A 24,234-nucleotide genomic window follows, 5' to 3' on the forward strand; every position below is an offset into this window, starting at 1 on the left:
TTGATGCAAAGGAAGCAGAGAAACAGGCTCAGTGTTACAAGCACCAGGAGAGGCTGGCTACAAAGTTTCCAAATCTACCTAACCACCCAGACCCACCAAAGAGGAAATAAATGCCTGTCGTCCCTTTCCTGAACTTTCATTAATTAGCCTCATATCACAGAAAGGAAAACTGAAGTCTGTCAACACAATGGGACAGAATTTTGTCACACATCATTGCCCTTTGTTTCAGTTCCATAGAGAATCATTTGCAATCCCTGGCCTATTCTGTTGGCCCAGCAGACTTGGCTCATTCTTTAAATCCACTGAGTTTCCCTAACATCACTTAATATTTCCATCATATTCTCTGCCCTATAGAAAACAGGGTATATAAGTTTCTAAATCATGTTGGGTGAATTAGTCAGTAATCACATTCCTGTAATTCTTCCCTGGTCTTTGCCCCCCCCCTCCCAGGGCATGTTAATAAATTTGTATGCCTTCTGTCCTGTTTCATCTATTGATTGACCTTGAGAGGGCAGAGGGGAAATTTCTCTTCTCCCATACTGTGGTTATTTTCATCATCCCCCTAGTTCAAAACTATAAGCAGATTCCTACATGCTGGCAGAACGGATTATCCGAAGGAAAATCAGGAGATAGTTCAGCAATGATCAGAAGAGGTTTCTATAGGAAGGTAGGTCTGGATATTGATGGGGAGAAAGATTGGAAAGAGGACCATTCCAGATCTCACAAGTATGAAATGCACCAGGTTGGTCTGTTTCAAGGAGTGAGGATCCAGTCTGCTGTGGCTATCGAGATTGGTTAGAAATAAATGAAGAATTGGGACTCAAGGATATGTCCCACTTCTTTTTTTTAAATATATTTTTTAGACCCAATGGGCCCTTATTTAATTTATTTATATGCGGTGCTGAGAATTGAACCTAGTGCCTCACACACACTAGGCAAGCACTCTACCACTGAGCCACTACCCCAGCCCCCCACTTCTGATTGGAATTCTTCATGAGTCTGTCCTTCAAATAGTTGAATCATTCAAATAGTTGAAGACAGCATCATGCCTAAGACCCCAGTGACAAGGAGTCACTAAAGTCTAAAGTCTGGGTTGGATCTGGATACTTCTGCCTTATAAAGCCACAAGGGTGCAAATTGGTGCAACCAATCAATCTGAAAAGCAGTATGGAGATTCCTCAGAAAACTTGGAATGGAACCACCATGTGATCCAGCTATCCCACTCTGGTCTATATCCAAAGGACTTAAAAATCAGCATGCCACAGTGACACAGCCACATCAATATTTGTAGCAGCTCAATTCACAATAGTTGAACTATGAAACCAACCTAGATGCACTTCAACAGATGAATGGATAAAGAAAATGTGGTACATATACACAATGGAATCCTACTGAGCCTTAAAGAAGAATGAAATTATGGCATTTGCAGGTACATGGATTGTGGAGAGTGGTGACAGTGACTGAGAGACCAGTGTCTAAGATAGGGTTTCCTGATGACTTCATGTCTATGGCATAGTTGGTGGCTGGGGAAGTTTCTGTGCAAAGGCATAGGATGCCCGGTTGCTATGGAAATGTCCTCCATGCTAGAGTTTTATCAGCCTCAACCTTCTTCTCAGGCACAGCAGCTTCTGGGAATGAAGGAACTTCCTTGCTAAGATAACCACAGCAGCTTTCACCAGTTCAGCTGCTCCTGAATCTGCCCACAAATTAGTAACTTTAAACAATGGACTTTCTTGAGAGCTGCACAACACTCCTAACATTGCACATTGCAACTGTAGAATGTAACTGAGGAAATAGCTGCATACTCTTGTTAAGCAACTTTCATGAATACAAAGAATAATGCTTACATAGTCTTTAATCTGATTCAGAGAGATATAATAAAGATTGCTGGTGTAATTGTTTAGACCTGCTTCTAAATCAGAGATCAGCACTCCATCCTACCCCAGATTTATCTTCAAGATCTGCATGTCTTGACTCTTTATTTCTTCTAATCTCCCATCACTCATCACCAGAACCTACTAGTTTGGCTGTGCTAGTTGTGGCAATAGATTGTACTGGAGAATACCATGCTAGGTGAAATAAGCTAACCCCAAAAAACCAAAGGCCAAATGTTTTCTCTGGTAAGTGGATGCTGACCCATGATGGGGATGAGGGTGATGAAGGGACTTTGGACTGTGCAGAGGGGAATGAGGGGATGGGAGGGGGTGTAGGGATGTGAAGGACAGTGGAATGAGATGGATATTATTACCCTATATATATGTGTAATTACAGTACCTGCATGACACCACGTCATGTTCAGAAGGACAAGTTGTGCTACATTTGTGTACCATGTGTCAAAATGCACTCTACTGTTATGTATAACTAATTAGAACAGATTAAAAATAAAATATTAAGAAAACAAAGGAAAAAGAAATTAAGAAATAAATAAAGTCACAAGGGTGAACACAGAAAAACTTCTCAAACAGATTATTGTAGACTATTTTAAACTCTTTCCTTTTTTTAGCAGTTGACCCACCTTATTCTCCACACTTTCTAGTTTTCCACTCTGCCTGGCAAAGTGATGATATTGTAACCTGTAAGATGAATGATTTGTAGATATTTACTGGTGAAATAAGGCAAGCCCTATTTTTATACTTACACACTTACCTTTAGTTATTTATATTTACTTTTATGATGATATTGATAAATGACAATTAGAGCAAGTTTGTGAAATACAGAAGAATTAAAAGAAGAAAAGATATCATCAGAAATGAATTATACTATTTTGAGTATTTTGTTGCTCTGATACAGAATTTGAAGAATTTTGTATAAATGTGAACATTTGGTATATAAAATTGTATTTCCTGACTTGTCTTCAGAATTATATTACAGATTTTATGTTAACTTATATTATTCAAAGTTATTATGATTGTATTATATTTCTTTCATTTAATGTGATATCATTTGATTAGCCATTGCCTTATTATCAATAAATAACATTATTCTTTAACCTTTGAATTTCAGAAGATGAATGTTTGTGCTTTGAGGCATCTACAAATTAAATTTAATATTTTTTTTGATAAATAAAAAATTAAATTGAGATTGGGTTAAAGTCCTTTAGGAATATTCTGGTTTATTTTGTTATTTAAAAAATACACCTTTAGCTTTCTAAATTAAGCCCTAGCTTATCTCTATAAAATTTGAAAAATTATTAAATACTATTTCAAATTTTTCTACTGTTTTTAAATTAAAATGATGTATGCTGGTTATCTTTTAAGTTTGAAGAATGACCCGCATATGTAGCTTAGTGGTACAATTCTTGCTTGCCTAAAATGTGCAAGGCCTTAAAGGCATCTCCGAGCCCAGATAAATAAATAAGCAGATTTATTGATTAATTAATTAATTAATTAGAAACTATGAAGTATCAAAGAAACAAAGAATCATGTTTTCCATAACTTTCAACATGCAGTGATAACCATAATTTATACTGATAGGACATGAACAAGAGTTTCGCTATGTAGAGTTAACAAAACAGACACGATAGAAGGAAAGGCTCTGTTTATAAACATACTTAACAAATTTGTGTTAAGTACACCACTTTATTTAAAATTGCTTATTTGATTTAGCACAATGAAGACCCCCCCAAAAAGGAAAAGAAAACTATTGATATGTCTTATCATAATATTAAGTAATTGGTCTATGATATTGATGCTAAATTAAAACAAAAATAATGCAAACAAAAATAATGCAGAATAAATAAGAGAGCTATCAATTTTCTATTAAATCTTTTATATACAGCAGACATTCGCAGAAATAATACTTTATTCTTTTAAGGAAAACCTATAGTCTATTGTTTCTTCTTGATTTCCTGATTAATGATGTTACATTTAAATTTCCATTTGGTATAATTCCACTTCTCTAGAACATCATTTAATATTTCTTGCAATATTAGTCATGTGATGGCAAATTCTTTCTGATTTTGTATTTCTGAAAAACAAATATTGTTTCCATATTTATTTTGTAAAAATATTAGTGCTATAGAAATTTATGTTTATAAATACCATTTTTTTTTAGTATTTTAAAGAATGTCACTGCATTGCATTCTGGCTGACGTGACTCCTAGTGACAAGTCTGCCTACATTTCTGCATGTCTTCCAGCATATGTAATATTTTTGGTTTTCCTTCTGGGTGCTTCTAGGACCATTCTTTAACTATGCTTCCTTGTTTATTTTTGTGGTGTGTTATTAAAATTGGTTCTGGTCTACACCATGTTGTTCTGGATTTCTTCTATTCAGGTTTTGTTGAGAATCTTGGGTTTGGGAATTAATGGTTCTTAGCAAATACGGCAAAATTATGACATTCATATCTTCTGATATATTTTCTGCTCCATTTCCTCTCCTCTGGGAATTCCAGTTAAATATATACCATCCACTTAATGTCATCCTGGAGTTCACTGAAACCCTATTCCTTTTTAAAAATTTTTCTCTTACTTCATTCTTTTAATCTTTAAGTCCCATTAACTTTTGCTCTGAGGTATCAAATCTGCTACTAATCTCATAGAGTACATTTTCATTTCAGAGAGTATACTTTCCATTTTTAGAAGTTCCATTTGGATTGCTGCCCATGTTTTCTTCTATTTTTACATAGATAAAATATTTATGATAAGTGCCTTTTATGCTGATCTGCAGGTTTTTGTTTTTATGTTTTTATTAGTATATTATAGTTATGCACAATAGTGGAATTCATTTTGATAATTTCATAAACATGCATGGAATGCAATTTGCTCCATTTCAGTACCCAATGCTTCCTCTTTTCCTGCTCTCCTCCCTCCTCCTCTTCATCTTCCTCTATTCTACTGGTCTTACTTTTTTTTTTAAAGAGAGAGAGAGAGAGAGAGAGAGAGAGAGAGAGAGAGAGAATTTTTAATATTTATTTCTTAGTTCTCGGCAGACACAACATCTTTGTTGGTATGTGGTGCTGAGGATCGAACCCGGGCCGCACGCATGCCAGACCAGAGTGCTACCGCCTGAGCCACATTCCCAGCCCCTCTACTGGTCTTACTTTTATTTATTGCTTTTTTTAAAAAAAAATGTACCCTTGTTTATACACATTAAAATAGAATTCACTGTGGCATATTCACATAGGTACAGCATAATTGTGCCAGTTTCATTCCACAATTTCTCCTTTCTCCTGTCCTTCCTTCCCCCCCCCCTCAATCTCCCTAATCTATTCCACTAATCTTCCCTCTATATTATCATGAGAACCCCCACATTCCCGTGCCCCTACCCATTCCCTTACTTTACTCTACCTTCTGCATATGAGAGAAAGCATTCCACCCTTGACTTTCTGAGTTTGGCTTATTTCACTTAGTTTTACATTCTCCAACTCCTTCTACTTACCAGCTAATGCCATAATTTCATATATATGGCTAAGTAAAACTCTATTTTTTAAATATACCACATTTTTTTTATCTATCCATCTGTTGATGGACACCTAGGCTGGTTCCATAACTTGGATTTTATGAATTGTGATATGCCCGTATCAGTATAATATGCTGATCTGATTTTGCCTTAATACCAAGGAGTGGGAACTGGTTTACATTTGTCTCTGTCATATTGGGTTTATCTATTATTTCTTCTGATTATGAGTTGTGTTTTCTTTGTTTGTACATTTTTTTTACTTTGTCTTATTTCCTTTAAGTGTTGGTTGTGTTTATTCCTGAATGTGTTTATTATTTAAATTCAGTTTCATCTTCTCAAGTCTTAATTTCATTAGAGTAGTCCAGAGGAGCTTATATGATGCCACTGTGGAGGTCACATACTTCTGAAGACTGTGTTGGTTTTGTTGTTCCTTTCATGGAGGGATCTTTTCACTCTGGCTATTAGAAATACCACTTTTGCTTGAATTTGGGAAGCTATATGGATCATTCTGTTCACTTCTCTCTGGTGCTTCCTTCTCAAGTCTTGAGAACCTGACATGAATGTGGAGTGAATTTAGTTTACAATTTGAACCACCCTGCAGATTTTGGAACTCTCTATGAAGCCCCTTACAAGAACTTTCTGATTATCTTCTAGCTGACCTCACCTCTCCATACTCCACACTCTGCCTCTGGAACTCAGCCAAACTTTTGATCTCTGGTTGGGTTTCTTTCCCATGCTGAAGCATACAACTTCTCTCAAGTCAGTCAACTGAAGTTACTGTACCTATCACTTTTCATAGTCTTCCTCCAGTGATCAATAACCTGTGTACTTTTTGACCAGTATCAGAATAATGCCTTTTCACATAGATCATATGTGCATGACAAAGCTCATCTTTTCTCCTTTGCTTTATCTTGATATAAGCATCCCTTTAGGAAAACAAAGTGAAATACTCAGGAGTGATATTGTGTATTTTTGAATTCCTTCCTACTTGAAACACAACTTTACCTTATTCTGTAGTTTGAAACTTGATTTTCTTTTTTTTTAAATACTATTTTACTTTCAGAGCTCACCCATATCTCTAGATCTCATTCAGGTGATCAATATCCATCATTTGGTGGATATTTCACAATGCTAAATCTTTTCACAGAAATCTGTGTTTGGCCAAGTTCTCAAGATCTCTTCCTTTTCCTTTTCATCAATTCTATCCAATATTCCATCTTTATAATTTTTTAAATCATAAATAATAATTTTGAGGGATGTTTAAAAGCATATTGTGGAATTGAGCTTCAAGGGAAAAGAGAGTTTTAGGGTATTTTAAGTACATTGGAAAAGGAATATAAAATTACTTGGGGGAAGCAACTATTATCTAAAAAGATTATTTCTATTTATAAATGTCTCTGTTAAATTTTAGTGCTTATATGTTATGAATATTAATTCACAAACACTTAGTCCATTGTGTAAATTTCTGTTTCATATATTTTTCTCAAAATGTTAGAAGCTCTATTTAATTCCTCCTAATATATATATTTTATTTACTAAAGCTAATTTGCAAAAATTTGACTAAAAAACCTTGTATTTTTGTGTAAGGTATATATTACATCCATATTGAAACTGGAAAATTATATTCTATTTTACTATTTCCACCATGATGTGCCTACTTCACATAGTATACATCAATATAGATGCTATAAATTTGCTGTAGACAGGAGGGAATTTGAGAAGTTTATGGGCATAGTTTTCATCCAAAGAAAGTTAAAGTAAAAAAAGACTGAAACAACATTACCACCAATCAGAGACAAGGGAAATCTTTCAGGAGAACACGTAGCCTCAGAGTTAACTTCCAAAAGGTAGCATTATTTCTAAATGGTTTTTAAAGTCTATTCTCTAGTTTAATGTTTGTGCTACTGTGCATAGTTAAAAGATTTCCTCATGTGTAGATTTTCAGTCTCATTACTTGTGGGCTTAATAGATAGGCAGGTTTGGAAGGCAAATATATGCTTCATAATGTTTGGAATGATCTATTACAGACAGTTTTATAGAAAACAAATATCCCAGCATAATATGCAATTCTAATTATCTTAGAATCATGTGATATACATTGCCTAGCACATTCAAAATTTTAAGATACTGTTTTTCCTGTTCTCATTTCATTTAGCCCACTGTTGTAATCTGTTTTATGTGTGTGTTTTAATTTTGTTTATGTGCCCTCTAACAATGTGCTTAATATATCAAAGTGCTTTGCCATAAGCTCTAAAAAAGATATTTTTTCATTACCACAAATGAATTACTTTTCACAAGTCCTATTTCTCCGTATATTTCATTAAGCCATTCTTCAGATTAGTGTTGTCTCTTTCTTGTACATACACCCACTCTAAAGAAAATGGAGATATGCAAGATATAGCTGTTTTGGCTATGGATATAGATTTTTTGCTGAAATAGGAGCCAAATCAATACACTGCCAAATTGTATAATATAGAATTCTCCATAAATGTCAATTTTGAAAATATTATTTTGTAAATATTTTATAAATATTATTGACCCTATCAATCAAGATTTCTATACACATATCTAACTTTTTTTCCTATTAATTAGAAGAATGCTGAAGTCTCTGACTGTGATGGTAGTTCTATTTATTTATGCTTCATATTTTTGAAGCTGTGTTACATATATTTGGGGTATTAGGGTATTGTAAAGCACCTGGTAGCTTTTTTTTTTTGGCCATGAAATTGAGTGTGTTCAATATAACAAATAACACAGCCATTTGAACTTTCTTGATTAGTGCTACAATGGACTATATATTAAAAAAATAATAACTTTTTAAGTTTGTTTCCATTTGCAAACATGGCATTAAGTCTCCCCCCCCCCTTTTTGCCATCAGACAACCTCTTTCTTTAATTAGGGTGCTTAGACCATTTACATGTAATATTACCATTGATAAAATTAGGCTTGAATCCAACAATATGTAACTGGTTTTTATTTGTCTAATATGTTTCCTGCTATTTTCATATGTCTTTTTTTGGTTTAATTTAGATATTTTAAGAAAAAGATATTATCTTATATTTACTTTATATGCATATATAAAAGATTGGCTTACACAACCAGAAGCTGGATAATCTACCATGGCTATCTGCAGGCTGGAGAGCTGGAGGAACCAATAGCTGCTCAGTCTAAGAACCTGAAGCCTCAGAACAAGAGGGATCAAGTTGCTACTCCAGCCTGGAACCTAAGACCTAGAACCCCCTGGAGAATCACTGGCAGAGTCTGCTTGGTAAGGATGAAGGAGTTGGAGATTGATGTCCTCAGGTGATCACAGCAGCAATCAAGAACCCCCTCAAGAAGAATCCAGCTTACATTTGTTGCTGCTTCCTTGTTCTTCCAATGTTTATTCCATCCAAGTCTCCAACCTATTGGACAGTGCAGCCCACACTTAGGGTGAGGCCTGGCTTCAGTTTGCTGTCTCACATGCCAGGTATTCCTTGAAACCCTCATTTACACACCCAGAAGCCTCTTAATTGTAGGCATCTCTTAATCTTAGGTGTTTCTTAATCCAATGTGACTGACAATTCAGATTAACCATTATGCTAGCTATAATACTTATGTCATTTATGTTGTTCCATTAGGTTTATTCCATACATCTTTAATTTGACAGAGTTTACTTCCAGTGATATTTTACTATTCCATGTAAAGTAAAATAATTTTTAATAACATACTCCCATTATACATTGCTTGCCATTCTGCTATTTTTGTCATGGATTTTACTTCTACAAACTGAGCTTATGAATTTTTAGATTTCATTTATTTTTCTATTTTACATAACCTATTGTTATGACCATATTATTATTTTTTGTATAAATTTCAACTTGTCTTTTACATAGATATAAATAGTAGAAATTACACATATGTGTACTCATATGGCTTTTACACTTCTGCCCTTAATCCCTTCATAAAGAACCATATTTCCATGATGTATAAATTTCTTTTTGCCTGGGAAGTTTCTTTAAAAATTTCTCACAGTGCAGAATACAAAGTAGTTAGAAATCATATAAATTTGTATATGCCTGAAAATTTCTTTTTTTTCACCTTTGATTTTGAAAGTGACTTCTATGAATATGGGATTTTAAGTTAACATTTTCTTTAATTGTATTAATTTATTACATTTTAAAGACATTTCTACTTTTCTTATTGGCATTTTTTCTAGAGAGAAATTTGCTACCATCCTTATCTCTGTAAGTAGCATGTCTTTTTTCTCCAGATGCATTTAAAATATTTTCTTATCACTGATCTTGAGCAAATTGATTAAATGGGGCCTTAGTGTAATGCTCTGTTTCTTTATTAAACTACTTAAATTTGTGTTATTTTTCATAAAGTTAGGAATTTTGGGTTTAATTTTTATTCATTTTTTATATCCCTTCTCTATTTTCCTTCAGGGGCTTTAATTACACATATATGAAACCACTTGAAGTTTTTGTACTTATTGCTGCTCTTTCATGAAATTTTTGTGAGTCTCTTTTAGATAATTTGCTGTTGTCTGCCTTCAAATGCATTAGTGTTTTATTTTGATAGGTCTAATCTTCCCAACCCACATATTTTTTAAAAATCTCAGGCATGGTAGTTTTTCTCTAGATGTTTACATTGGGTCTTTTCTATGTTTTTCTTAATTCTATTCATCATTTTCAGTCTTTCCTTTTATTTCTTCTATGTGGAATATGGCGCAATAAGGGCATTATTGGTCTTGGTAGCTGGTTCTAACATCTCTGTCATTTTAAGTTTGGTTTTCATTGTTTAAATTTTCACCTCGTTATGGGTCATCTTTTTTTCTTCTTTATATGCCCTGTCATTTTTTTTCTGATACTAGATAATATAAATTTTTTCTCCTTCTGTGGTGGATATTTCTGTAATCCTATAAATATTCTTGATCTTCATTCTGAGGCACAGATATTTTATACAATGACAATATTTTTTTAATATTGCCTTTAAGATTTACTTAGCAGGACCTGAGTCAAACTTAGTCAAAAGATTATTTCTCCCAACTACAAAGACAAGTCTCACAATAACCTACTTAATGCTGTGTGTCCCACTCTGGATGGTAAGGAGAGTCTGCAGTATAATTTGGATATGAGACATGCTCCTGAAATCTCCTTTTAAAGCAGGACATTCAGAGGTAAAATGGTTAGATTATGTGAGCTGTGATCTAATCAGTCCATTCATGTTTAAATAGACTCACTGGATGGTAACTATAGGTAGGTGGGTCATGGATGGAGGAGGAGGGTCATTGGAGAATGCTGGAATACTATATCATCCCTGTGCCTGACCTCAACCCCACCATGAGCTGAGCAATCTTTTTTCAGCTGGGCTATCGCCCCATGATGTGCTACTTTACCTTTGTCCAAGAACAATGGAGAAGGCAATCTATGGACTGTGCCTTCTGAAATTGTGAGTTCCAAATACAATTTTTCTCCTTTAAATTGTTCTTGTTGGGTTTTTGGTCACAGTGATGTAATGCTGACTGAAACAGGCTGTATTTACTGCTTGATCTGTACATAAACGTCTCTCTAATTTTTTCAGGTAGTTATTCACCCAATCTTAGATTATTGGTTCACACTCTTTCATTGATCAGTATTTTTGCTAAATACACGAAGTGGATATTCCACAGGTCTCTGGAGTTCTTTCTGTATGCAGATTTCTCTCCTCTATTTATGTTCCAGGCAAACTATAGCTGCTTTAGTCTATCTGTTTTACTTAGCGTTTCATTAGTGTGAATGAATTACCCAACAAAAACAGCTTAGAGGAGGGAGCATTTATTTGGGGCTCACAGTTCAGAGGTCTTAGTCCATAGATGGCCAACATCATTATTCTGGGCCTAAGGTGAGGCAGCACACCATGGTTGAAGGGCCTTGTGGAGGAAAGCTGCTCAGCTCATGGTGAGAAAAAGGGAAGGGGCTGCAGGAAGTACAACCTTTCCAGGGAATGTCCCTAGTGATCCACTTCCTTCAGTCATGCCTCAGCTTCATACAGTTACTACCTAGTAATCCTTTCAAACTTGGGTGGACAGATTACATTACAGCTCTTATAATCTAATCTTTTAATTTCTGAATATTCCTGTCTTGACATATCCTGAGATTTCTCTGAAAGTAGTAAACTGGAGCATCTACAAGAATAACATAATTTGATTTCTTTTTTAAATTCTCTCAATCTGTTTCTCAAGGATCATTGTATTTCATTGCAAAATGCCCAATGTTTTAAAAACAATTTTACATGCATTATTTAGTGTATTGGTATGGTTGTTTATTTCAGATGAGAGGGTCCATGCAGACTCTGCCAGCATATTTTGGTGCAAAGTAGAACCAAATGTAATTCATGACATATTATTTTCCTAAGTGTTTTCATAAAATGCCTTTTGTGATTTTTATCCTGAATGTCCTTAATTTGAATTAAACCATATCCTCATCATAGCCTTCACAAAATCATGGATGTTCACTCTGAAATTATGGTTTGATGCAAATGTAAAGATGCATATAGATATTTCATATCCTTTTCTTGCTTGTTTTCTTTGAAGAAAATTATTTAGATTAGTTCTATTTTAGACCATTTTATGGTGAAAATGTAATTATAATTCCATTAGGAAAATGAATAGATAGTATAGGTGAATATTTATAGTGTTAACATGAGGAAAATTAGATTCAAAAGTTAATTAGATTGAATCTTGAGCCAAATGGTGATTGAGAACCATTTGGAAGATACACCTTATGTAATCATTGGGCCTGAAAAAGGATTTTGGTTGTCCAGGAAAAAAAAAGAACAGCCCAAAGAGCTGTTCATAGCAAATGACAATAATGAAGAAAGAGGCTGTTCCTCTGTGCCCAAATATATTTAACCATATTATATGTGAAGAGTATATCACATAGTTCTATGGGCACATCATTAATTTTTATTATGTGACAATCTTCAGTGTTATATCTCCTCTTATCACCTAGATATAACTGTTACTGAGTCTACATACCTAGAGGGATTCACTCCCAGCTTATTTTCAATCACTTTCTATATCAGTGAAAATTTTTAATACTCTCACAGAGAAGCCTATGCTAAGAACATCTAAATTTAAGATGATTTGAAGAAATGAATCCAAACTTGTTTTAGGGTCTTTGAATAATCATGGTAAAAAAGTCATTAATTAATGAATTAACTAATCACTAGTTAATTATTAACAAATGTTACTCATCTGATGATAATCACTTTAGGCATATTTTTCCAAAAATTCTAATTAGAGAAAATATGCTTCTAGTTGTAAAAGAATATTGATGAAAAACCAGTGACAATTTTTATTGAAACTCTTTGGCTGGGTAGGTAGAGGCATGAAAAAAAACTGGGTATGTATCTACTTACCATTACTTGGTTCAAGATAATGGTTTTTATATAAAACATAAATTTCTGATATTTATTATCTGAAAAAAAAGCAGATGGGAAAAATCCATTAATCCAATCCTATATAAATGAATCTAGCAAATGACTCACCTTAATTGTTCTTGAATCAAATATAGCATTCTGCCTTTAAAGGTTAGTGAGACTGCATATTAAAGAGTAATGAGTGTAAAGTCGGCACTTACTCTAGCTGTGAAAATAATCATTTGGCAATTAAACTCATTCTCTCTGTATTTGTGGGAAATAAAAGTTGAAATAATTTTGTATTTTGTTGAAAAACTGTAACCCATGAGAGGTATCTAGCATTTTTCTGACAGGTTCTTTAAATTTTCTAAAATTTTTCACAATATTAAAGCTTCATGAGAATGATCTCTACCAAAGTTGGTCTTTGTATCTTGCATTTTGACCACCACTTTGTTTAAGGATTTGGGGACTGAACTTTGTGCACAGTGTAACCATCTGATGTTGGTTAGGTTAGCCAATGTTGTACTCAAGTAGGATATTACAAAACATGTAGAGAAATGAGATTAGGATATTTACTTATCTGGTTTGTCTTGGCTATTTTACCATGACTTGTTTTGCTTCATTTTCTATAGACCATAGCTTCTATCATGCATCCTTTCCCATGAAGTCTAATCCCCAATTTCTCTTTGACCCTCCAGTAATAAAAAATCATACCCTCTGTTACTAACCTTTGGGTGTTTCATAACCCTTCATTCATTTCCCCAAAATCTGTCCACATTTTGGAAATAATCCCTTTATTGAACTCTGGTGATTGTCTAGCTTGAGTTCACTATCATCTGTTCTTATTTGGATCAAAACTGATGTAAGGTGTTATGCATTGGAAATAGCAGGCAGGATTTGTACGTATTGTCCCCTAACTCATTTTATGAGTGAGGTACCTGAGATGAAATTCATGTCATAATCTATTTTGTACCAAATCATGTCACCCCTAAATAACAATATCAATGTCTATTAATTACTATAGGGTGATAGAAGTGGCAAAGACATGGAAATTACCCAGAGAAAGTCTTATATGTTACTGAGGATGAAACTGAGGCTTAGAAAGGCTGACTTTTCCTTGATGACAGAAATTTTGACAGAGGAGAAATGGGTTTAGAACCAGTCATTTCATCCCATGACTGGGTTATGTGAATATAACAACAGGGTTAATGGAATTAAAGGATAAGGTTAATAGAATTTGTTATTTGAAGTTTGAATTATCCAAGAATATGTGAATTTTAAAAATTTATAATGTTAGTTATTACAACCAGGGATGTGACAAATACCTCAAAGTCTGAGCTAAACAATAAATTGGAGAAATATAATCCTAATAATTCCAATTTTGTACTTGTAAGCGCAATATTCTAATTAATTTGTGACTTGTTTACTTAAATTTTGATAAAGCTTCTATTTATTATGGGGACCTTTCTAAGTACAGCTAATATGAGGGCAAAAAGACATGCATTTATTAAGTCTTATGTAAGTGACAGCCTGTTTAAGAAAAAGGAATTTAGGAAGGTAATTTTTATATGATTTTTTTAGATGCTATTAGAGAGGAATCACAAGATGCTCTGGAAGTATTAATGGGACACATAAGGACCACAGCAGAAAATGATGAGTTAATACTATTAAATGGGTTTGACTGAGCTGTAGGGTTTCCCAACCTCCACAGTATCTCAACTTGGGGATCGTAGATGTAATGAGAATTATCCCTTGTTTTGTCTAGCAGCTTCCTTGCTCTCATCCTGCCAGATTCTCATGAAATTGCCATGTTCTGACAAGTCAAAAAGTTCACCAGATATTGTTGAATATTATGTGATGACAAAATTGAAGCTGTGGAACCACAAGTAAAGAAATGCCAGAAACCACCAGAATGTGGAAGAGGCAAAGAAACATTCTCCTACAGCCTCTCTGGAAGGAGTTTTGACCTACCAGCACTGTGATTTCAGCCCAGTGAAACCACGTTGAACTGTGGCCTTGAGAATTATGATCTAAGAAACCTATGGTTTCAGCCACCAAATATTGGTAATTTGTTACAGTAGCCACATAATCTATTAAATATGATATACAGACAGAATAAAATGTAATAAAGAGAAGAATCTATTAATGAAAGGGGTTACTGAATCTGAAGCACAGAATACGCTTTAAGGTACAAGAGAAAGTGTGCAAAAGAGATGGTGATCCCTATAGCTATGGAATTACGCAAGGGTGACAAGAAATTTAAGTCACAAACTAAATGGCTCAAAACAACATCATTTCCATCTGTCACAGTTCAAGAGGCTGGAATTATGGAATGAATGTGTCAGGAGGGCCCTAGCTCCTCTGAAAGCTCTAAGATAGAATCTTTCCTTGCCCCCTCCTAGCTTTGAGGGGTTGTTGGGAACCTTTGGCACTTTTTGGTTTGTAGTTCAGCATTACAAGTTTTGCATCCATCTTTACATGGATGTCTTTCCTCTGTATGTCCAAATTCCCCTTTCCTTACAAGGACATTGGACATTGCAGTTAGGATCTCTTAATTCAGTATGACTTCAACTTAACTTGATAACATCTACAAAGAACTTATTTGTGTAAAGGTCACATTCATTTGTACTAGAGGTTAAGACTTCACCTCCCCCACCCCTCTCAGAGATGGCTCATTCAACTTCTCAATAGGAAGTAAAACAACCCAAAGAAGTTTAACTTTTTGCCAATAGTAATAATAAATTTTTAAAGAGTCTTTCTCAGGGGAGAGACATCTGATGATAACTTTACAATGATAATCCTGGCTGTTTCTAACAGAATGACTTGGACGGAGAAAGGAGAGACAAAGATATTAGTAGGTGCTGTGGTGTTTAGATGTGGTTTGATCTTGGTGTGTTGGAAGTGTGGCCCTCAGCAAGGTGATGTGACAAGTGTGGAAGCTTTAAGAGGTGAGGTCTAATGAGAAGTCCTTAGGTCACTGGGGAATTGATCCTAAAGGGAATAAAAGAGTTTTCACGGGACCCTGAGTTTGGTTTTTAGAGAATGTGTCATTTTGAAAGCCTTTGGCTCTTTGGCTCTTTGGCTTCCTTTCTGACAATGTGATCTCTTCCTCTTGCTCCCAATTCTACCACTGTAATGCCATCAGCCATGAGGTCTTCACCAGAACTGTGCCATTCCCATGCTGTACCCTCAGAGCTCCAGAACTGTGAGCCAATTACACTTCTGTTCTGTATAGTTACCAAATAGGGTATTTCATTTCAGTAACAGAAAACAGACTAATACAGTAGGCTGTTGAAATAGTCCAGAAAAGGGATGCAAAAGGCTTAAACTAATAGCATGACATAGATTTTTATATGATTAATGAATTAAAGAAATAATTGGGAACTAGACAATATAATTGGAATTTATTTACATGCATGATGAAAAAGAACAAACTACTTGAGATCCAGGTAGGTTTCAAAATCCTGATTTTAGTCCTTTTGGACATATATCAAAAGATAGGGGCTGGGGATGTGGCTCAAGTGGTAGCGCGCTCGCCTGGTATGCGTGCGGCCCGGGTTCAATCCTCAGCACCACATACCAACAAAGATGTTGTGTCCGCCGAGAACTAAAAAATAAATATTAAAAATTCTCTCTCTCTCTCTCTCTCTCTCTCTCTCTCTCTCTCTTAAAAAAAAAAAGATGGATGCATATAGAAAAACATCTCACCAGAAACAAGGTTGTACAATCACACAGTGTCTAGTTTTAGTTGTGTGGGAAAACTTTGTATTGTTTTCTATAACTACTGCAGCATTTTACATACCCCTCAATAAGTACAAGGGTTCCAATTAGTCTATAGCCTTACCAACACATATCTATGTGTGTTTTTTTTTAAGTAGTTGTTTTAACAGGTGTGAAGTGATGTTATACCAAGGTTAAGATTTACATTTCCGCTGTAGTTAGTGACCTTAGGCCTATTTTTATATACTCATTGATCCTTTATGTTTTCTTTGAAAGAAAAAAATCCCTGTTCAAGTCCTTTGACTCTATTTTAACTGTATCATCTATTTTTGATTATTGAGTTCAGGGAGTTTCTGATATATTTTGGAATTTACCCCTTATCATACACAATGATACTCAGATATTTTATCACCTGCACTAGGCTATCTTTATGCTCTGTTGACTCTTTTCTGTGCAGAAGCTTTTTAGTTTGATGTAGTCCCACTTACCCATTTGAGCTTTATTCATATGCAAGAAATCATTGTTTAGATCAATGTTGATGAGAATTTTTTCCTACAAATTTTACAGTTCCTGATCTTATATTGAAAATGTTAATCCATTTTTACTTGAATATTGTATATTACTTAAGGTAACATTCTATTTTTGTTCTTTCTCTGACTGTATATCCTACTTTTCAAATAGTATTTTTTGAATAGATGTTCTTCCCCTGTTGTGTATTCTTGGCTAGATATCACAGCATTTTTCACAAGAGCCAAGGTATGGAAATAACTGATGTGTCCATTGAAGGTGAATGAGTAAAGAAAATGTGGTATATACATAGAATGCAGTATTATTTAATCATTATAAAAAAAGAAATATGCAATTTGTGATAAGATGGATGGACCTGAAAGATATTTGTGTTCAGTGAAATAAACCAGTCACAGAAGGACAAATACCATATGATTTCACTCACATGAGGTATTTATAATAGATAAATTCAGAATCAGAGAATATGACAGTGAGTGTCAGGGACAAGGAATAGAGTCTACAGGATTTTTTGCTCAATGGGTATAAAGTTGAAGTTATGCTGGATGACTAACTTCTAGAGACCTGCTGTACAACATATTGTCTGTAATTAACAATATAGTTTTGTGTCCTTCAGAAATTTTAAGCTCATAGATCTCATTTTAAGTGCTCTTACTACAAAATCAAAACAAAACAAAAGACACAAAGACATTTTGGTAAGTGTTAGATGTGTTTGTTACCTTGACTGTGGTGATAGTATCATGGTTGTTTACATACATCCAAACTCATCAATTTATATGTATTTTATATATATGTAGTTCTTGTCTGTCAAGTATACTTCAACAAAGCTGTTCAGAAAAAAATAACAAACCACCTACATGTATGTATTAGAAAGTACACAAATTTATGGCTGGCTCTAATCTTTGAAATGAGTTTTGTGAGAAAGCATCAGGTTGGAATGTATGATAAGTGAGTTAAATTTTGAACCTGTAGTTCCATAGACATCTATCTGTATGTAAGATGCACACTTGGGGAATTGAATTAGGGAGTTAGATTTGGAGGAATTTGGAAATTATGTATTTGAAGATATTCAGCATATAGAAGACAAAAGTAGAACTTGAAAAGGAAAGTATATCCACAGATAGAAGACTGAAGTAGTGAAATAGCATCACATGTGAGGAACCTTGATATTAAAATCCCTGCAATAAAGATAAAGTCTGCATCAGTCAAGAGGTTTCATGTGCTATGTGAGTAGGGTAGAAAGTTCTCACTGAAGGCAATGCAATGGAATGAGGGAGCAGAATGAAGCTGAATTGGTCAGCACAGCTGACCACTCTGAATGGAGATAAAGATCTGGGCAGTGAAAAGGATCCTGAAAGGTTGTCAAGCTTAGTTTGCCATCAAGGTTTCTAATACGAATACTAAATCAAGTGTCTGGATTAAGGACAAACAAAAAAAATAGAAGTAAATGAGACAGGTGAGTAAGTGGATGGAAAGCAAAATGAGTGGAGGACCCTCTAAGACTTTGCTTAGTACTATTAGTTTTAAACCTATTGCAGTGATGGATCAGCAGGAGTGAATCCTGGTAGCAGGTCAGCTTAATTTGCAGGATGAGGAGCAGATTAAGAGAACTACCTGTTTAGGCATTTCTCATTCTCAAGTGCTGAGCCTTGTTTTAAGAAGTCTAATTTCAACTTTCTAAATATGGTCCATTGATGAGAGCTTTCAAGCCTCATACCTCCCTCTTTGTCTTGAGCTCCTTATGGGACAAACTGATTTAAAAAAAATCTGGGTGCTTCTTTGGCACCAGCAGAACATGCAAACCACAAAGCGCCTGACCACATCAAAGCATCCTCACCCCATTTCCACCTTCTATCTATAATAAACACTCTCCCATTATTCTTTCCTTGCTCTCTCAAGCCATTTCTGTGTGGTTTGAGCTGCTTTTCATATCTCCTTGGTGTGTTTGGGCATCATCAAGGTTTACAAACCTAATCTTGGGTGGGGATCTATCTCTACAAGTGATGGTAAGAGTCTTTTTTATGTATAAATTGCCTTGCTTTTCTCAGACCACAAATGATTGGCTAGTCAGAGACCTCTTTTTCAAAACTTGAGGGTTTTTTTTTCTTTTCTTTTTTCGTTAGCTCTCTAAAGACTTAGCAGTACCTATGCAAGATCTAGATTGCATTTCTATAATTCTCTCTCTCTGGCAACAAATCAATATAAGCTTCACCACAGCAATTATTTTTCCAGAGTCTTAGCCATTGCATCATTCCTGAGAAAGGAGACTTAGACCCTTTAATGGAGCTATATTACAACATATGCAGTGGAAAATTCTTTTCATGTCACATTTATGTGGTTGATGGTAACAAAGGGATATTTTGCCATGTTCTATTAACCAAGAGAAAGTAAATCCATTGCAAACATAGGGCCTTAGTAGCTGCTTCATTTCTAATTGCCTCAATGTCTACCAAGGTACTCATTTTTTTGGTCAGCATAGGATCCCACAAAGGTTTTTACAGATGTTTCTGAAGGCAAGTGGCATCTCAGGAAATGTGGTTCAAGGGTCCTGTTAATGCATGTGACTTTCCAAGCTTAAATTGTGTCATGTTTATTTTCCTCTTCACTTGTCCACAATTTCTCCCATTTAATTTAGATTGTTCAATTACCATTAATTCCAGGCAATCTATTGTTTAATTGGATGGATTTCAATTGCAAATTAAGACTGCTGATTTCAACCAAGAAAGCTAATTTAAACCTGACAACAGGTTTGTTTTTTTTTAAAAAAAAAATTGGGAAATGGTATGGGAGAACAGAGAATAACATGGGCATTTGTTTTTGTATTAAGGTGTCACTTGTTTGTTTAATTAGAACAAAACTGTAGTTTCTACTAACTAACTTTCTAAATTGCAGATATAACTAGCACCATGACTTCTCATGTGGGGAATATTATTATAAAAGGCTTATCTACCCCTTTAACAATTCCAGAACAGTCTCTTTTTTGCTTATTGAAATGGTCTCATTTAATAAACTATATCCTGCAACAATTCTAGGTAAAAAGATATAAGGTTTAGAAGAAGTTATAGAACTAGAAAAATTGAAGGCATTCCCTCTAAAATCTGGAATAAGACAGGGATGCCCTTTTTCACCACTTCTATTCAACAAAATTCTTGAAACACTGGCCAGAGCAATTAGACAGACAAAAGAAATTAAAGAATAAGTATAGGAAAAGAACTTTGAATTAGTACTATTTACTGACGATATAATTCTAGACCTAGAAGACCCACAAAACTTCTAGTACTAGTAAATGAATTCAGCAAAGTAGCAGGATATAAAATCAATACCCATAAAACAAAGGTATTGCTGTATATCAATGACAAATACTGTGAGAAGGAAATGAGGAAAACTGCCCCATTCACAATAACCTCAAAAAAAATAAGATACTTGGGAGTCAACTTAATGAAAGAGGTGAAAGATCTATACAATGAAAACTACAGAACTCTAAAGAGAGAAATCAAAGAAGACCTTAGAAGATGGAAAGATCGGCTATGCTCATGGATAGGCAGAATTAATATTATCAAAATGACCGTACTACCAAAAGCACTATACAGGTTTAATGCAATTCTGATCAAAATCCCAATGGAATTCCTCAAAGAAACAGAAAAAGCAATCAGGAAATTCATCTGGAAAAATAAGAGTCCCAGAATAGCTAAAGGAATTCTAAGCAGAAAGAGTGAAGCAGGTGGTATTGCTATACCAGACCTTACACTATACTATAGAGCAATAGTAACAAAAACAGCATGGTACTGGCACCAAAACAGGCCAGTAGACCAATGGTACAGAATAGAGGTTACAGAAAATAACCCACAAAATCACAACTCCTTATATTAGACAAAGGTGCCAAAAACATGCACTGGAGAAAAGATAGCATTTTTAACAAATGGTGCTGAAAAAACTGGAAATCCACATGCAAAAAAATGAAATTAAACCCCTTATCTCTCACCATGCACAAAACTTAACTCAAAATGAATCAAGGACCTAGGAATTAAACCAGAGACTCTGTCTAATAGAAGAAAAAGTAGGCCCTAATCTTCATCATGTGGGATTAGGCCCCAACTTCCTTAATAAGACTCCTATAGCACAAGAATTAAAACCAAGAATCAATAAATGGGATGGAATCAAACTAAAAAGCTTTTTTTTCAGCAAAAGAAACAATCTCTGTAGTATACAGAGAGATGCATCCTGGGAGCAAATTTTTACCCCTCACACATCAGATAGAGCACTAATCTCTAGGGTATATAAAGAACTCAAAAAACCTAAACACTGAAAAAACAAATAACCCAATCAACAAATGGACCAAGGATCTGAACAGACACTTCTCAGAAGAGGATATACAGTTGATCAACAAATATATGAAAAAAAATGCTCATCATCTCTAGCAATCAGAGAAATGGAAATCGAAACTACTCTAAGATATCATCTCACTCCAGTCAGAATGGCAGCTATTATGAAGACAAACAATAATAAGTGTTGGCGAGGATGTGGGGAAAAGGTACACTCATACATTGCTGGTGGGACTGCAAATTGGTGCAGCCAATTTGGAAAGCAGTATGGAGATTCCTTGGAAATCTGGATATAAAATCAACATCCATAAATGGAACTACCATTTGACCCAGCTATTCCTCTCCTTGGACTATACCCAAAGGACTTAAAAATAGCATACTCCAGGGACACAGCCACATCAATGTTTATAGCAGCACAATTTACAATAGCTAAACTGTGGAGCCAACCTAGATGACCTTCATTGGATGAATGGATAAAAAAAATGTGGCATATATACACAATGGAATTTTACTCAGCATTAAAAGACTATAAAATCATAGCATTTGCAGATAAATGGATGGCGTCAGAGAAGATAATGCTAAGTGAAGTTAACCAAACCCAAAAAACAATGCTGAATGTTTTCTCTGATATAAGGAGGGTGACTCATAGTGGGGTAGGAGGGAGAGCATGGGAGGATTAGATGAATTCTAGATAGGGAAGATGGGTGGGAGAGAAAGGGGGGAGTAGGGGATTAGCAAGGATGGCGGAATGTGATGGAGATCATTATACAAAGTACATGTATGAAGACTTGAATTGAGTGTCAACATACTTTATATACAAACAGAGGTATGACAAATTGTGGCATATATGTGTATTAAGAACTATAATGGAAAAAAAAAGGACATGTATACTGGTATAAATTGGCGTGAACATACCTTATATACAGAGATACGAAAAATTGTGCTCTATATGTATAATAAGAATTGTAATGCATTCCACTGCTGTCCTGTATTTTAAAAAAATAATAATAAAATCAATAAAAAATGGCCTTCGATGACAATTTTGTGTGAACCAAATGTCCCACCCGGCATTTAATTCATACTTTTCTCAGAGCATTTGTTCTGCCACTTAGCTCTGCAACCATGGAAAATTATTAAAGCTTTCTGATAATAAAATAAAAATAAAGCAGCTCCTAACTTTGAGCATTTATATAAGGTAGATAAAGTATTAACATATTTAGCATGAAAACTGGCATTCTAGAGTGTGAATAGATGAGTAAAAGTTAGTTGATGGAAATTAAGACCACTGTTGCTATGATTTTCTGCAAAAAGAGCAGTACTTTAATTGAGTGAAACCCTATCATGTCATTAAAAAATTATTAACAAGACTGATAATCACCAGCAAGGAAGGTCTGTACCAGTGTTCTCAAATAATTCCAACCTACTGCTTAAAAAAAAAGACAAAACCCCTGATGTTTATAAAGAAAAGTTTCTCATCACCCCTTGGGATGCAGGAACATCAGCTTGAAGCAGTTTTGTCCAGTGAGTTAGAACAAGAATCTGCAGGGGCCCAGAAGAGGGCAGATCTCCCAGAGGTACAGCTAATAATGAATCTCTAAGCCTTTCAGTGAGAGAACTGTACAAATACGTCGTGCTTCCAGAAGACCAAGTCTCAGGCCCTCTGAGCACACTGAAGGCTTTGCACTCAGGGAGGAACTAAATAGTCACAGGGGGAAAGTCAAAGCTAAATGCTTACAACTTTGCAAAAATAACCAGGGAGGTAAGAAACTGCTGGCAGCTTCCCCTGAATAGTGAGGCTGTAGACTTCAGCGCTCTCTCTCTCTCTCTCTCTCTCTCTCTCTCTCTCTCTCTCTCTCTCTCTCTCATTATTATTATTATTATTATTATTATTATTATTTGCACAGACCTGTTGAGAGGACGCTAATAAAGAACAGAACACACTGTGATACCAAATGTGCTTCCATTCTTCCTCTCCTCCCTAATTTAAGGAAATCAAGAGGTAGGCAAACCTGCAGGAACTGCTGTGTGGAATGATAACGAAGCACCCCAGAGGAAAAGGATCAAATTTGTTCTTTTTATAATACAGACAGGAAATACGTGAGGTCTGAGCAAAATAGGAAAAGGAGATGAACACTTCTAAAAGTGAAGATGCGACCCTTTTTAATATCTATTACAGGGTAACATGAAGGGCTGTTTTCAATGTCTAGATCACCATCAGAACAATGGTATTAAATTAGGATTGCATTCCAGGCAGGCACAGAATAGCACAAAAGGAGCAGATGGCAGAGAGAGGAAAGCAGTTGGCATTCATTCTGCTAAGAGCTCATGTCTTGGAGGTTCCTCAAGGGTGATGCTAGTGCTGTATGTTGGAGAGAATGTTACTTTGCACAGTTGTGATTAATTCTTTCAAGTGTATGTTCTAATGTTTTCAGAGAATTTCCCCTGATTTAAATCCCTTTTATAATGATGAGAACAACTCTGAATAATTTTTGGCAAGATGTCATGAAAGTGGATACTTTATCACTGCTTTCTTTCTTCCCGCCCCCCCCCACCCCTTAGTTATCTAAGGGATGGTATTAGTTAGCTTTTTGATGCTGAGACCAAAAGACTTGAAAAGAACAACTTAGAAAAGGGAAAGTTTATTTTGTCCCATGGTTTCAGTGGTTCAGCTGATTCTATAGCTCTGGGGCCAAGGAGAGCCAGAATATTATAGATGAAAGCTGCCCAATTCATGACAGCCAGAAAGTAGAGTGACAGTAAGATTCCAGGGACAAAATACGAACCCCCAAACCATGTCACCAGTGATCTATTTCCTCTAACCATACCCTGCCTGCCTACAGTTACCACCCAGTTACCACTTGAGTAGATTAATTCACCAATTAGGT

This window comes from Spermophilus citellus, assembly GCF_964194105.1.
Source record: "Spermophilus citellus genome assembly, chromosome: 10".
Lineage (NCBI taxonomy): Eukaryota > Metazoa > Chordata > Mammalia > Rodentia > Sciuridae > Spermophilus > Spermophilus citellus.